Genomic DNA, 14,546 nt, shown 5'->3' on the forward strand with positions numbered 1-14,546 from the left:
GCTCACAGACATAGAAAACAAATTTATGGTTACCAATACCAGGGGAAAGGGGTGGAGGGATAAATTAGAAGCTTGGGATTAACATATACACACTACTTCATATAAAATCAGCAACAAGGTCCTACTGTACAGCACAGGGAACTATATTCAATATCTTGTAATAATCTATAATTGAAAAGAATCTGAGAAAGAATATGTGTATGTATATATATGTATAACTGAATCACTTTGCTGTACACCAGAAACTAGCACAACATTGTAAATCAACTATACTTCAATAAAAAAGATAGTTTTGGTATTTTTCTTTGAGAAAAACAGAGAAGGGTTTTCTAGGTAGGACAGGCTGGGGAGCTAGAAAAGGTCTCTGAGAATAGCATAATGCAACAAAGTGGATGTTGGCTGGTTGGGATTTATTCTCTCTACGAGTCAAGAGAGTTGAGTCCTTGCCGGTGCCTTGATGAAACGGATAGCAGGACAGACGGGCAGTGTGACAAGCAAGAGAGCTCGCCATCAAGTTCCCCTTACCTTCAGGGTTCATATGGAAAGCATCCTTAGTGTTCATCTCCAGACATAGAAGAGTTCTGTAGCTGAAAGAGGAAATGACTTAGTTTAGCTCAATGATGACGAAACAAGAGATGCTCCTTCTGACTCACTTCACAGCAACAGCATGACTGAAATTACTGCGCTTCAGTGACAAGCATATGACAGCTCTAGTTTTGTTTTTGTTTTTTGAATTAGTTTTCTAGCAACTTTGATTTATCATTCCTTTTCTTTTCTGTATCCACAAATTATTATTTTTCTCTGAATCATTTGAGAAATCATGATGCCTCTGCGTCATTCATTATTTCAATGTGTCTCCCTAAGAATGAGAGCATTGTCTTACATAACCACAGTGCAATGACTAAAATCAGAAAATTACTGTTATAGTACTATTATCTAATCTAAAGATCTTACTCAAATGTTGCCAGTTATCTTAATTGGGATTAGATTTTATGAATTTGGCCCTGGAGACCTGGAATGAAATTTACTGACATATCCTGTCATTGCCATGGCTGACTTGAGAATTTGGCCACTCCAACTGCAAGCTGGAGTTTGATTCTATCTCATGGGTTCATCTGAGCACTGGCAGAAGACTGCTTTTGGAAATGTGAATAATTTTTGGTTGTGACGGGACCTGGACTGCCAGGTATGTGCTTATATCTGCTGGGCTGTGCCCATCAGGGCTTGTGGTTTCCAGCTGGTTCCTTCCAACAGATCTGGCTCTAAGTCTTGTCTAAAACATTCTAAACTCTGGGGACTGACTGGCCTTGGTCTGTGAGGCATGGGGTGACAACTGCTAAGAGTATGGATCTGAGTTAGAACAAAAATGATCTCAGGATTGGAATACAGGAAATTCCTGAATACATGAATTCAGGAAATTAGGCTATGTGTCTGCAGTCACTTTTTAAAATGTGCTTTGATATACAGGCAACAATTCCTAATTTAGTGCTCAATTTTCTCTTGCACATTCCATGAAAAAAAAAACAGTCTAACCAGAGTAGCAGACCACACGATATTTTCAAATTATTTCTATGTCTTCAAAATCCAGAATCCTGGGGATTATCCTTCGAGGAATCCAGTGCTGAATATACCCCACGCTGACTCAACCCACAGAGGAGGAAGTGGCAGGCGGGAAGCTGCGGACTACTTCCAGTGGCTTTCTGCCACCCCGAACCTCTCTCATACATCCCACTTCCTCCACATCGTGGCTACTGGCATAATGAACAGAGACCCCGACATCTTAGCAATAAAAGCGTGTGAAGTGACAAGGGCCACCTGAGCATAAAGCGGCCAGCCCCAAGGCATGTGGTAGTGAGGTGTCTGGTGAATGCAGAGTTCCTAACACAGCTGTCTGGGGGCTTTCTCAGAAGCCACCAGTTCTTCTTCACAGGGTCCTGTGATGTTGAATTTTTAATTTTAAAATGCTAAACATTCTAGAATGTATTTCAGATTCTGGGAATCATTTCAGGACTAAAAGCCCTCTCTTTTGATCATGTTCTAACTCTGTTTAGAACAATTCCTGCTCTGCTCTATTACCTCCCAAGTGAAATCTCAACTCTTCTTATACCCTTGCGGGAAACCCTGAGGGGTCAGCAGAGGCTAGGGGAGGAGGGGGGGGAGGGTCACACGGGAGGAGGGCTGTGCTGAGGGTGGAAACTCTGGAACAACTAGCGAGCAGCAGTGGTCAGGGCTTTGGGGCAGAAGCGCATAAAGGACATTGTGGTCCTTTCACTCATTTCTGCAGTTGAACAAACATTGACTGAGTGCCAGGGCTTGCGCTCACTTCATTCATTCATCTGTTTATTCATTCAGAATTTTTAAAAAGCACCTGCCATACCACCTAGCTCTTGTCACTTTCTGCCCCAACTCCCACACCTACTCTCGGTCCTGCTCTGTGCCCTGGGGGCTGACTCCTGTGACTCACATTTCCTCCAGTTTCTGGTTGGGTCCCACACACAGTAGGCAGAGGATGGGAGAGGAGCCCATCACGGTATCTGTTTCCCCATCTCTCTGCCTTCCTCCTAGCTGGGTTCTGGCAGGGGTTATGTCTCCACTGCCACAGCTCCAAGTGAGGAGCCTCTCTCCATGGCTCCAGCTATCACTGGGTGCCAGTAAACCCCTCCCTCCCCATTCCCTTCCTGCAGAGAGAGTGCGACAAATTTCCTTGTTAGTTTCCTCAACTCTGCCCACAGGTACGTAAACTGTAACATAACATTCTCTTAAAAATCCTAGCTGAGTAGTTCATCTTTCTCCTGTCTGGCCCTGACTGATACAGCCTTCGACTATGTGCTGAGTTGTTTTCTGATGGCTTTAGACAGGCCAGAAAGATGTAAAGTTTTGTAGACAGTTTTGCAGACACTAGGCTACACCAGTGTAGGGTGGGGAGGCATAACTTAACAGAAGCCTCCGGGAAAAACAAGTCAGAGGTTTAGTCCTTTTTGACTCCAGTGTTGTGTGTCAGTCGAAGCCTGACCTGCTCTCTGGCCACATAATTGGAAGTATGATGTCCAGAATAAGGGAGGTGATAGTACTATTTCATTCTGCCTCCATTAGCTCCCACTTACAGTTCTGGGCTCACTTCTGGGACTCCCTACTTTAAGAGGAGATATGTTAGTTGTCTTAAGTGTTTAAGGTCTGTCATGTAGGGCAGAGTCTGAACAATTTTTTCTCTAAGGACCAAACAGTAAATAATTTTGACTCTCTGGACCATACAATTTCTGCTGCAACTACTCTGCTATCGTGCAAAAGCGGTCACAGACAGTGTGTGAATGAACAGTCCTGACTGTGTTCTAATAAAACTTGATTTACTAAGTAAATGGTGGGCTAGATTTGGCCTGCAGGACTTCCTTTGCTGACTTCTATTAAAAAGGGGAAAATGGATTTATTCTGGATGTATCCAGAAGGCAGAAGTTAGATCAATGTGTAAACATCATAGGGAAGCAGATTTGTGCTAATTTGAAGGAAGATCTTTCGAAAAGAGATGACTGTTCCGGATAGGATGAGCTCATTCATGAGGTGAGGGGTTTCTTGTCACTGAAAGTACTCAAAGGAGGAGCCAAGTGTTGTAGACTAATGCTCTGCAAAGCATGGAGGCTAAATCAGATGATGTGGGAGATAGCAAAACCTCAAATATATATATACTCTGCACAGCACTATGCATGTAGTTAGTTTCTAGATTTTATATTCCTGGAGGCAGGACACTGTGTCATACCCATCTTTGCATCCTGCCCACTCCTGAAAGACTGGTACCCTGCTTTAAACATGGTGGGTGTGACCGACACATGTTTTGTCAACTTGGCTCTTTGAGTGAAATCTGGCTGACAGATTAATTAAACTAATTTGTCTTTAGCACAGTTATCACTACTAGTTGCATAAATTCATTCAATTAACTCAAATAGGCCTCAAACCTTGAGGATTTTCACTGAAAAGAACAGACATAATAGTCAACATTTATCAAGTTCTGAGAACATGCCAGCTACTGTGCAAAGAACTTTACATGCATTATCTTATTTAATTCTCCCCAAATCTATGAGATGGGTATTATCATCACCTTCGTTTTATTGATGAAGAAATTGAAATTCAGAGAGGTCTCATAGCTGGAAAGTGGCATACCGAGTAATTCACCTGGGATCTCTTTGATGTCAAAGGCTATGGTCCAACCACAACTCGATCCTGCTTCTCATTCATTCATTCATTCAATATTCAACAAACACCGACTGGTTGTCTGCTATTGGCTAAGCACTGTTTTAGATGCTGAGGACTGAGCTGTGATCATAATCAGATCAAGTTCAGGCTCTGAAGGAACTTAATTCTTGGTGGGATATATTGAGGGCAGACATAGCACTGGCAAACGAGAAGATATTAAGTGGTAATTCATCACAAGACACAGAGATTAAAAAGATAATCAATATTTCTTTCCACACCAGAACTTCTAATCCCAACTGATGAGTTTATCCAAGCTCTTTCTTATTTACCAAAAAAAAAAGTTCTGAGAAAAAAAAAGAAAAAAAAAAAGAATAAAAAAGAAAAAAAAGGAAAAAAGAAAAAAGAAAAAAGAAATAACAGAAAAAAGAAAAAAGGAAAAAAAGAAAAAAAAAAAAGAGAGATGAAAAAGCCAGTTCAGTTGACACAAAAATAAAGAAGAAAAAAATAACTCTTGGCTATGTTCTATTTTTCCCTTTCCTGAAACACAGAAATAGGAAAAGTCTAAATTCTAATGCCCAGCCCCAGGGATCAAGAAATCCATACTTACAACAAATGCCACAACATGGAGAATGTCTGACCCCCAATAATATGGAGAGGAAAACACACCAACTGGAGTCAAGGGGATGGGGCTTGTTTAGAAGGAATAAAGCTCCCACGGTGCCTGGGAGTGGAGGGAAACCAAAGGGAAATTCCAAAACCTTGATGGAGATGGAGATTGGGAGAGGGACCAAGAGTGCGAAGCTTCAAACAGCGCAAAGCCAAACAGACTGTCAGGTCCAACAGGCAAGTGCTGACTGGAGTGGGAGACAGAGCCCGAAGGTCAGGGGCTGAATAAACACAAGCCCAGAGGAGGAAGTGAAAGAATTCAGGACCTTGTTTGTGTCTTTTTGGTACAAACAACCAGAGGTGGGCATGGATGGCCTAGTTAAAGGCATAGGATGGCAACTGACAAATAGTAGTCAGACTTCTGCAGTTCCAGAATTCCTCTTGTCAGTAGACTGCAAAGTGATTTTCAGTTTAGTGAGTCCTTACAGCATCAGCGGACTGTTATTTAGAAACATGGCACGCAAACAGAGAATGATAATAATTAGTTAATGTTAATTGACTGCCAGACACAGCTTTTAAACACCTTAATGCATTGTCTCATTTTAACCTTCACAAGTACATCTGGAGAACCAAGCTCCTTATTAGAGACTTAATTAACAAATGATTAAAGATATAAGTGACATTTGGAGGCAACCATAACATGTCAACAGAAACAAGCACTAGTCATTGTACTAGTCATTTATTCACTCATTTACTGGCATATTTCTTCAGCCACTAGTGATGGAGCACCTAACACATGCTGGGTACCATTTAGGGTTTGGTCTGTGCATGGGTGATTTCACTGATTTCCTTCATTGTTCAACAGAGAGTTGGTACAGGAAGCCAGGGATTGTGAGTGGGAAAATATCAGGTCTGTTTTAGCCTTGCCTCCAATTGTTCCTGTGGTCCCTGGACATGTCAGTTTTCTTTCTGTTTAACGTCAAGTCTAAAATGAGGAGCAAGGACTACATGATGCTTGAGGTCTTTTAGAATTTAATGTTCAAATATTCAGTAGCATTATAATATACATTGCAATTTATAATAAACATCCACTTACAGTCTATCATTATACTCTCCCCCCCACCCCTGATCAGGTAAATAATATGATGAAGCTTTAGAGAAATTTGTCAGGGCTTGAACCAAGTTCTTCTACCCTTTTCACAAAAACTTGCTGCCTTCTGTGTGTGAGTTCATGCTTGGTTTCCGGAAGAATTGTAAGAGAGCTGGGTGCAGCTATCAGAGGAAAAGGAAGAGATTTGGGAGACAGAGAGGACAAGGAGATGCTGCAAGCAGGAAGACGTGCCAACACTCTGGGGCTTTGTGTGTTGTCTCTGAAACCATCTAGGGCCTCTATGATCGCTGAAGAAGTGGATCCAAAGGCACAAGAAGAGAAATTCTTTAACTGGAGGAAATTACATGGAGGTAGATTCAAGTTCAACAACAGGGTAGTGATGTGCCTCCCTGGACAATCCACTTGTCCATCATTGAGCAGAACCACAATAAATGGGTCAAATTATAGGGTAAAAGCCCTGGACTCAAGAGGAAAAACAGCCTTTTAATGAAAATTACGCCCCAATGATGAAATGAACCCCTTGGCAGGAGGCCAGCTCCTCGTCACTGCAGATGCTCACACAGAGACCACATGAGACCCTAAAGGGGTTAGCGACTTGGATCAGGCCTGGAAGACCAGTCTTCCAACTCTGAAACGGTATGATTCTGGAGACTGGACTCTTACAATTCAAGCTGTAGTCTATAATCCCTACTCCAGAGTATAGATATTCCTGCAGTCATCTGTGGGGAAAATCTGAGACACTTTTCCAGCTACTAACATTCAGGACAAATTGCTTAATTCATTTCTTTCTAAGAAGTTCCTTGCATGACTCCTTGGCAGCATATCCTCCTGGTCTTGGTGTTACTGACCTCCCATTCTTAAGAAATATCCAAGATGGGAACTTCTCTGGAGGCCAGAGTTGAAACCAAACACCACTGTGTTGGACCAACATGTTGAAATGCTAGTCCTACCAGTCCACAGATTAACAAGGTGACCCTTGCATTTGTCTCGTATCCTTATTTTCCGAGATGTTTTCCATCTGCTAGCTTTATCAGAAGCATATCACAGGCAATTGGGGTTCTGAGGGTAATCACTTTAAGAAGAGAAGGTACATGGAAGGGCTTTGGAAGAGTTTGTTGACTGAAATAAATGTGCAGCCTAAAAGTTGAGAGTTACGTTTTATTTGGCGGGAGGACTCGAGCCGGGATGACAGCCTCCCAGATCGCTCTGAGGGACTGCTCCGAAGAGGTAGGGGAGGAGCTAGGATATACAGGAGCTTTACAACAATGACCAGGTAGTTAGAACAATAAAAGATTACTTGTTATCTAAAGAAAACCAGGCATCTCAAGTTAAAGAATTTAGTGCTTTTCTATGCAAGGGAGGAAGCAAACATTTGGGCTCATTGAATTCATTCCTTTGACAAGCACCTAGCTATCTAGGGCCAGTATTCTGTCCTTTCTTATTCTGAGTCCCCTCGGGGTGCACCATTGTGAGTGGCTGCAGAGGCTGGGCTGCAGGCTTGTCTTCACTGGGGCTACTTCAGCTACAGTGGCTGATGACTTGATGGTTTCAGCATTCTTTGTTTACTGATATGGTTTGCAGTATTTTTTTGTTCACAAGTGAAACACTGTGAAAGGTTGGATGTCTTATGATTGTTATAATGTGCCCCAGGTCACAGTACAGAAGAGCCGTATGTAAAACAGGCTACTTCAAATCGTTTTTGGGAATGAGTGTAAAGTAAATAAAGAGTACTAGCAATACTTAAAAAAAACAAACACAAAACAAAGTCCAGATCTTCTTGATTGACTAGCAGGGAAGGGTAGAGTTTAGAGCTAGATTTTACAAGCCTGATAGCAGTAACTCAGGGTCACTTAAAAGCAGGGTGGGGGTTCCAGTCTGGTGAGTGGCCACGGCATGAACGTGAGTCTGCATAAATCAGCCAATGGCCACTTTGACTGGGGCGACCATGGGTTGGATGAGGTGGCCACCAGCAGTGGATCTGAACAAAAGAGCTTTCTGCTTATTTTAGTTCAGAGGCCACGAGTGTAAATCCACCTTCCCAATGAAGCTTGTAGCATCTATAAGCTAGGGTTACACTCCTCATTAAAAGGACAATAAAAAACAACCTCTCAGTGCTGAAAAGACCTTATCCAGAATTCTCAAGAAATTGGCTTAAAAGATAATCCCCAATTGATTGCAACATTAAGAACATTTTTGGAATGTTACATTTGTCCTGATGCCTAAATCCCCATGAAGGGGTTTACGAAAATGTTCTTTATGCATCTGAAGCCACTAATACTATAAGTGGGGAAAGAACATACTCTTTTAATTAAAATAGCATATTGTTATGATTGTGGTAATCTGAATCGAGAACATCTTTTTACCTAGAAATAGGAGAGAATAAATATTTCCTGGATTTAGTATCCAAAGTTCAGGATTATTTAGGATTAGTAGCCAAAATCGTTCCTATTTGACACTGTGTAATCAGGAAGGCTGTTTAGAGGGGAATGTTAGGAGGAAAATCTGTTTTTGCTTTTCTGCTACTTTAGCCAGTTGGGGACCATCTAAATGCCATCTGGCTCTTGAACTGTTTTCTCCCTGACTCTTGAAGCAACACAGCTAATGACCCTTGTGTTACAACAAATAACTAGCATGTGTCAATGCTGACACTTCTGTTTTTCAGTCTAGTTGTTGGCTTGCCTATCAGATGTTACTTTTTTTAGGCAGTTGACCGTGGCAGAATGATAAATTATGCTTCTGTTTACTCTTTTGTTCCCAAGGCTAATTGAAAAGTGCTGTTGGTGGGTGAATGGTGATGGTAATGGGAACATCTTAAATCATTAAGCTGAGAACTCAAGTATCAACATGGGCACAACAGACTTATTCCCCAGTCGATGGAAATAAGGCAACACACCTTCTTTAGTACGAAGAGTGCCATGTTCAGTGTTCTTTTATTTCCCATAAACCTGGGGCCTGGCTCCCCAGAGTCAGGAGGACTAGCATCTAGCCAGACAGTTTGTTTTACTCTGAGGTTCCTTAGCTCCATGTTTGTTTCAACAGCTTCATCTCAGGCTCTTACTTCTGTTTTCTCTCCATGGGTTTTGGTAACATCATTTTCCAAAGGGGCAATGGCATTACACTTTTATTTTTATTAAAACAAATTTATGTATGTTAGCGTAGCTGTATCCCAGTATGCAGCACATTGGCTAGCATGGTTCATTACGTATAGACACCTGGGTTCAATGGATGGGTGAAGAACTTGAACCGGACGAAAAGGTATATAAAAGTGACTTGTGCCGTTTTTTAGCCACGTGACCTTGAGGAAGACATAAAACTTCCTGGACTCTCAGTTTCTTCATCTGTAAAGTGGGAATACCTTTAGCTACTTTTGGATTGTTGTGAGAGTTCAATGTACAGTATCCAGGAACTAGCAAGTAATGAATACATGTTAATGATATTAACAGTTAACATCAACTGCACATTTGCTATGTGCCAGGAATTAAGGGAATCCCCAATGCATCTCTGGGAAATAAGAATAATTATTATCTTCGCTTTGCTGAGAGGACAAAAGAGACAGGTTAAGTACTTGCCCAATGTCACAGAGATGTGAAATGACCACGACAGGATTCCATAGCTCTCAGTCTGGCCACATAAGGAGAGTGGGCAGCAAGCATTTTGCCACATTGAGAAAGGACTGTCTGAATATGGATCCCAGAGCAACTTCTCAGACCTGTGCAACCGTATTTGTTCCCTCTCTCTCCACTTTTCCGTGTTTCCTCATTCTTCCCTGAGCCAGAAGCAGAGACAGACAGAAACTGACACAATGGTCCAGTGTGACCAGTAGACCCCTGGCAGCCCAGCCATGGAGCTGAGCCTCAAACTCAGCTGTTAATTTGCTGGCTGAACACAAAGGAAAGTGCTCTATTTCCTGTGCATGTCAGTAAAAAGATTTCACACATTCCAAAGTTATTTTGTTAGAAGGGAGGAGTGAACACTCTTCAATACAGACCTATTCTACTAAGATAATTGAGAAGCACAAATATAAATATCATGACCTTATTGTATTCTTATCATTAGGTCATCTTGCAAACATCTGCTCTCCACAAATTAAAATAAAAAAATTTTTGCAATCGATATGAAATTCCCTGAAATCTAAGATAGTAGGATCAGCATTGGTTTTATGAGCTCATACTTACAGCTAAAAAGGTGTTAAACTCAGATCGCAGAGATTGTGACAAAATTTCCTCTGTTCATTAAAATACTAGTATATTAAAATACTAATGTATTTTAATGAAAATAAAATAAATAAAATCTATCCATCAAACAAAATTTGGTATATCCTTATGAGATCTTATTTAGCAATAAAAAGAAAATGAAGTACTGATACATCCTACAACATGGACAAACCTCAAAAACATCATCTTAAGTGAAAGAAGCCAGTCACAAAAGACCACATATAGTATGATTCCATTTATATGAATTATCTAGAAAAAGCAAATCTACAGAGATGGAAAATAGATTCGTGGTTGCCAGGGGCTGGGGGTAGGGGAGCTAGGGGAATGGGGAGTGACTGCCGATGTGTAAAGTTCCTTCTTGGGGTGGTGAAATGCTCTGGAAATACACTAAAAACCACTGAGTTGTATACTTTAAAGAGGGAAAGTTTATGGTATATAAATGATATCAAAATGAAGCTGTTTAAAAGGAATGTTAGTGTGTTGGTTCCCCTACTTCCTTGAAAGAATGATAATAGATATCCTTTCCTGTTCAGCAACCCTCATTATTAGCCACACTCTTTTTGAATAAACAGTGATGAACATGAAAGCATTTATCCTGTCCCCCCCGCCCCCCAAGAGCCTTGACAATTAGTCTTGTCCTCACTTTTAACCTGTCCATCAAGTATTTGACAGCTGGGAAGTCGGAGTTCTAGAGATAACTGGCCCTGTATTTAAATACAACTTTCAGGCCGAACCTTCAAATCTACCTCCATCTCTTGCCCCTTCCCTGTGTTCTCTTTCCTTCCTTTCCAAAACCTTGCTGCTGAGGACCCAGTATTCCAAGTCAGAGCAGACCCAGAACAGGGCCTCCAGATTGCAAAGGGAACAGAACCAATTGTTAATCAATACAAAGCAACAGAGATAGAATTCAGTGGGGAAAGAACAAGCAAAAAAACAAAAAAACAAAAAAACAAAACAAAACCCCATAATGTCTCATCCTTTGAATGGTGGTAGTGGAAATGTATGCAGCTTTTATTACAGGAGCTGGATGGGAACTGAGATGCCAATTGAGAGAAATCCAAAAAATCATGATTGGTATTTAGGCATCAAGAGAAGAAAGTTCTCTCCTTAGTGTTCTTGATTTGCTCCATTACTGTACAAACAACTAAGGCAACAGCAAAACCCTATCCTATGGATTGAATTCCCAGTCCAGTTTCTAAATATTGAGCATCCTGTCCTCCACTCAGCTTTCCCGTGTGCCTGGCGGAGCTGCCAGCAGATGGGCCACGTGGATTTGTGCCGGTCTGACAGAACCCTTCCTCTGCCTTCCACATCTCAGGTCCAAGGAGGTTAGGGAGGACTTACACAAAGGTCAAGGGACTAACCATGGCAAACGCGGAGTCGGGGCTCAACTGGTTTTACGACACGAGGAAGTCTTGAAATGTGGACAGATTCCAGTATCTTGGCCAAATCGACTTCCTCTATCATTCAGAGATCATTATATTGTATCATGATAGGTCCTGATCATTTTACCCACTGGTAATGTTTTCTTTCCTCTTTGAAACATATTTCCCCTTTCTTCTGTTCTTTTTTTTGTTTGTTTCCCTCTTGCCCTCTCCTTCCATCCTCTGTAAGTGGCAGAGTGGTTTACCCTACCTGAGAAAGCTGGTCAAACGCCAAGCAGAAGGGTGGGAGGGTTTGGAAACACACTTTCACTGTCTCTCCACCGCTAGAAGACCTGATACTCACCGAGGTGTGGGGGGGGGGGGGAGACAGAGACAGAGAGAAAGAGAGCTTGTGGCACCAGGAAATCTGGCCAGAATCCAAGAAGTACAGTGACTTACCCTAGGCATGCCACAAGCCAGGTGAAGTTTGGACCCTTGCTTCAGAATGCAGAGGGCGAAGGCACAAAATTTGCTAGATTTGGCCAAGGTGCCTGGTAGGTTCGTTCCTGGCTCTGAACATCCTCAATGACCGGTCTGTGCAGCTCTGATGAGCACCAACCTGTTTGCTGATTACCCCTTGGCAAGCTGACTCTTTAGGCAGATTAATATTTGACTTGTGATATATAAGGCCCTTACTGCCCCTCCCCTCACTGCAAAAAGAAAAAAAAAAAGGCAATAACTGGATAACTTGCTTGTGACAGTGGCTGGATTTGCGCAGTTTGGCTTGATTTGGTTTACAGCTCACTTACCACCAAATCAAAATGGCTAGATTCAAAGCAGCTGTTGTTTCCCAGCCAAGCAGAGAGGATGAGCTCAGGCAGAGGGGGGAAGCACTGAGAGGGGTAAGGGCCAAGACAGCAGGGCAAGCAGCAGGGGGCAGGTCATCAATCCTCAGGGCCCTTTCCACTGCAAGCTTGAGTCTCCTCTACCATCCCGGCATTGGCAGCATTACTTGGGTTCTGTGGAGTGTGTTACGCAGGTTGGGACGTGTGTTTCTCACGGGGCTGGCACTGGCCATGGAGCTTGGGCTGTTCTCTCAATCCTTCTTGCCAAAAATCACTTCCCAGATGGAATTGGATTTTTCACTCTGATATGTGTCAAGTCAGGAGCCCAGCCACAACAGTAAATGCAAGTGGAAACCTTGCAGTGTCATCGGTTTGGATGGTTTCATTGATTGAATCGTGTCCCCCCCAAAAGAGATGTTACCATCCCCCAGTAGCTCAGAATGTGACCTTATTTCCCCTAGTAGCTCAGAATGTGACCTTATTTGGAAATAGGGTCACAGGAGATGTAATTAGTTAAGATGAGGTCACATTGGTAAGAAGCGGAGAAGAGACACACAAGGAAAAGGACGTGTGGTAACAGAACAGAGACGGAAGTGATGCAGTTGTAAGCCAGAGGATGCCAAGACGTGCTGGCCATCACTGGGAGCCAGGAAGAGGCACGGAAGAAGTCTATCTAGAGTCTCAGAGGGAATGTGGCTCTGGTGAAACCTTTGTTCTCTGTAAGTGTGAGAAAATAAATTTCTGTTATTTTAAGACATTCAGTTGTGGCACTTTGTTACAGAAGCCCTGAGACACTAATACAGATGGTTTGTGTCTGAGTGAGCTGGTGTGCTTATGTAAAGACCTTCTCTGTGACCAATTCACATTTCTTTTATGAATAATTTAAACTTTGATTGCATTTTTAAAAAGTGAAAATAGCTGGAATGTGTAGCATTTGGTCAGCCTGACTAAAGTGGGCACAGCCCACATCCTATTCCAGGGCAGCACCTAAGCCCCTTCCAGTGGGGAAGTTGCTAATATCTCACAAGAAGCCAGGATGGTGTTCTGCATTCACTGCTTTGAGGTCTTGTTAATTTTTAATTAAAGGAGAGCTTGAACCACTAGAAGGAGCTTTAAGAACAATTAAGGGGACTAGGATACTGGACAAATTAAAAAATGGGAAAATGGTACCCAAAGCATATTGCTACTTTTGGTACTTCCCCAGCAGGAGGGGGAGGAGGTACAGAGGAGAGGTAGTCACGGAACCTCACCCTGCAGTCCTCATTCTGGCTTTGATGGTGCAATTAGTATGCGTCCCCAGCAAAGTCACTAAAACTTCTCAGGGCTTCCATTCCGTTCCTCCCCTACCCCCCACCAGGGTAAGCTTTCAGCTTACCATCCTATTCATATAACACAGAAGAAGGAAAGGTAAATTAATTCAACCTTCTTATTCCAGATTTTCAGGAAAAATTTTGTGTGGCCTCGAAAGCATCTCTTGGCTCTGTGTCCACAACACTCAAGACCATTTGCTTACTTCTTCAGGCTCCTGACTCCTTTTTCTAGAACCTAGATTCCATATTCAGAAAAGGTGCCAGCCCAAAAGGCATCTTGTGAGATCTAGATATATTATTGGATACATTACTTTATTTTATTATTTTTTAAAAAAGCAAATCCCAGACATCCTGCTATTTGACCGCTACCTATTTCAGTATGTATATCGAGCAGTCATGACTGTGTTCTTACACAGCCATGGTGTTATTTTCCTTGTCTAACAGAAGTAATAATAGTTTCTTGTTATCTAATGTAGTCCTGAAATTTTTGCAATTCAAAATAGGAAACAAATTGGTGAATTAGTCTGCAAATTCTTGAGCAGGAACCTCCTCTAATCAAGATTCTATTAATACCCACTCAAGGCAGAAGGCTCCATGTCCTGTTTTTAAATATCACAGTGTGTTAGTGTGTAATAAGGGACTTCGATGATTACCCAGCTCGGCCTCTCACCTGACTGACGAGGGCATTGAGGCCCTGAAAACTCATGTTACAGGCATGGTCACGTGGCAAGTTAGAGGTCAAGGTAGGATTGAGACCCAGTCCTCTGATCTCTGTTTCATAGCAGACTGTCTCTTTAGCAATAAATACCACTGGCTTCTTCCAATGGTCAAATTTATTATTTAATCCTGAAGTTACTGTCTCTGGTTCACTAAACTGACAATTACCTGCACTTTAAGCTTGTTTCCTCTGT

The 14,546-nt window shown here is 42.1% G+C and overlaps 1 protein-coding gene across 4 annotated transcripts in view; it reads right to left on the minus strand.

Moving 5' to 3' along the window:
- Window positions 1-14,546, minus strand: part of PRLR (prolactin receptor) — a 141,299-nt gene that overhangs the window by 43,964 nt on the left and 82,789 nt on the right. For 3 of the 4 annotated variants that reach the window (XM_074356964.1, XM_010955538.3, XM_074356968.1), the window contains exon 2: window positions 526-587. The exons of the other annotated variant lie outside the window; for it this stretch is intronic. The gene's annotated coding sequence lies outside the window, so the exon portion shown is untranslated. The remainder of the gene's footprint in view (window positions 1-525; window positions 588-14,546) is intronic. 4 annotated transcript variants of the gene reach the window in all.

The sequence above is a fragment of the Camelus bactrianus genome, chromosome 3 (genome assembly GCF_048773025.1).
Source record: "Camelus bactrianus isolate YW-2024 breed Bactrian camel chromosome 3, ASM4877302v1, whole genome shotgun sequence".
NCBI lineage: Eukaryota > Metazoa > Chordata > Mammalia > Artiodactyla > Camelidae > Camelus > Camelus bactrianus.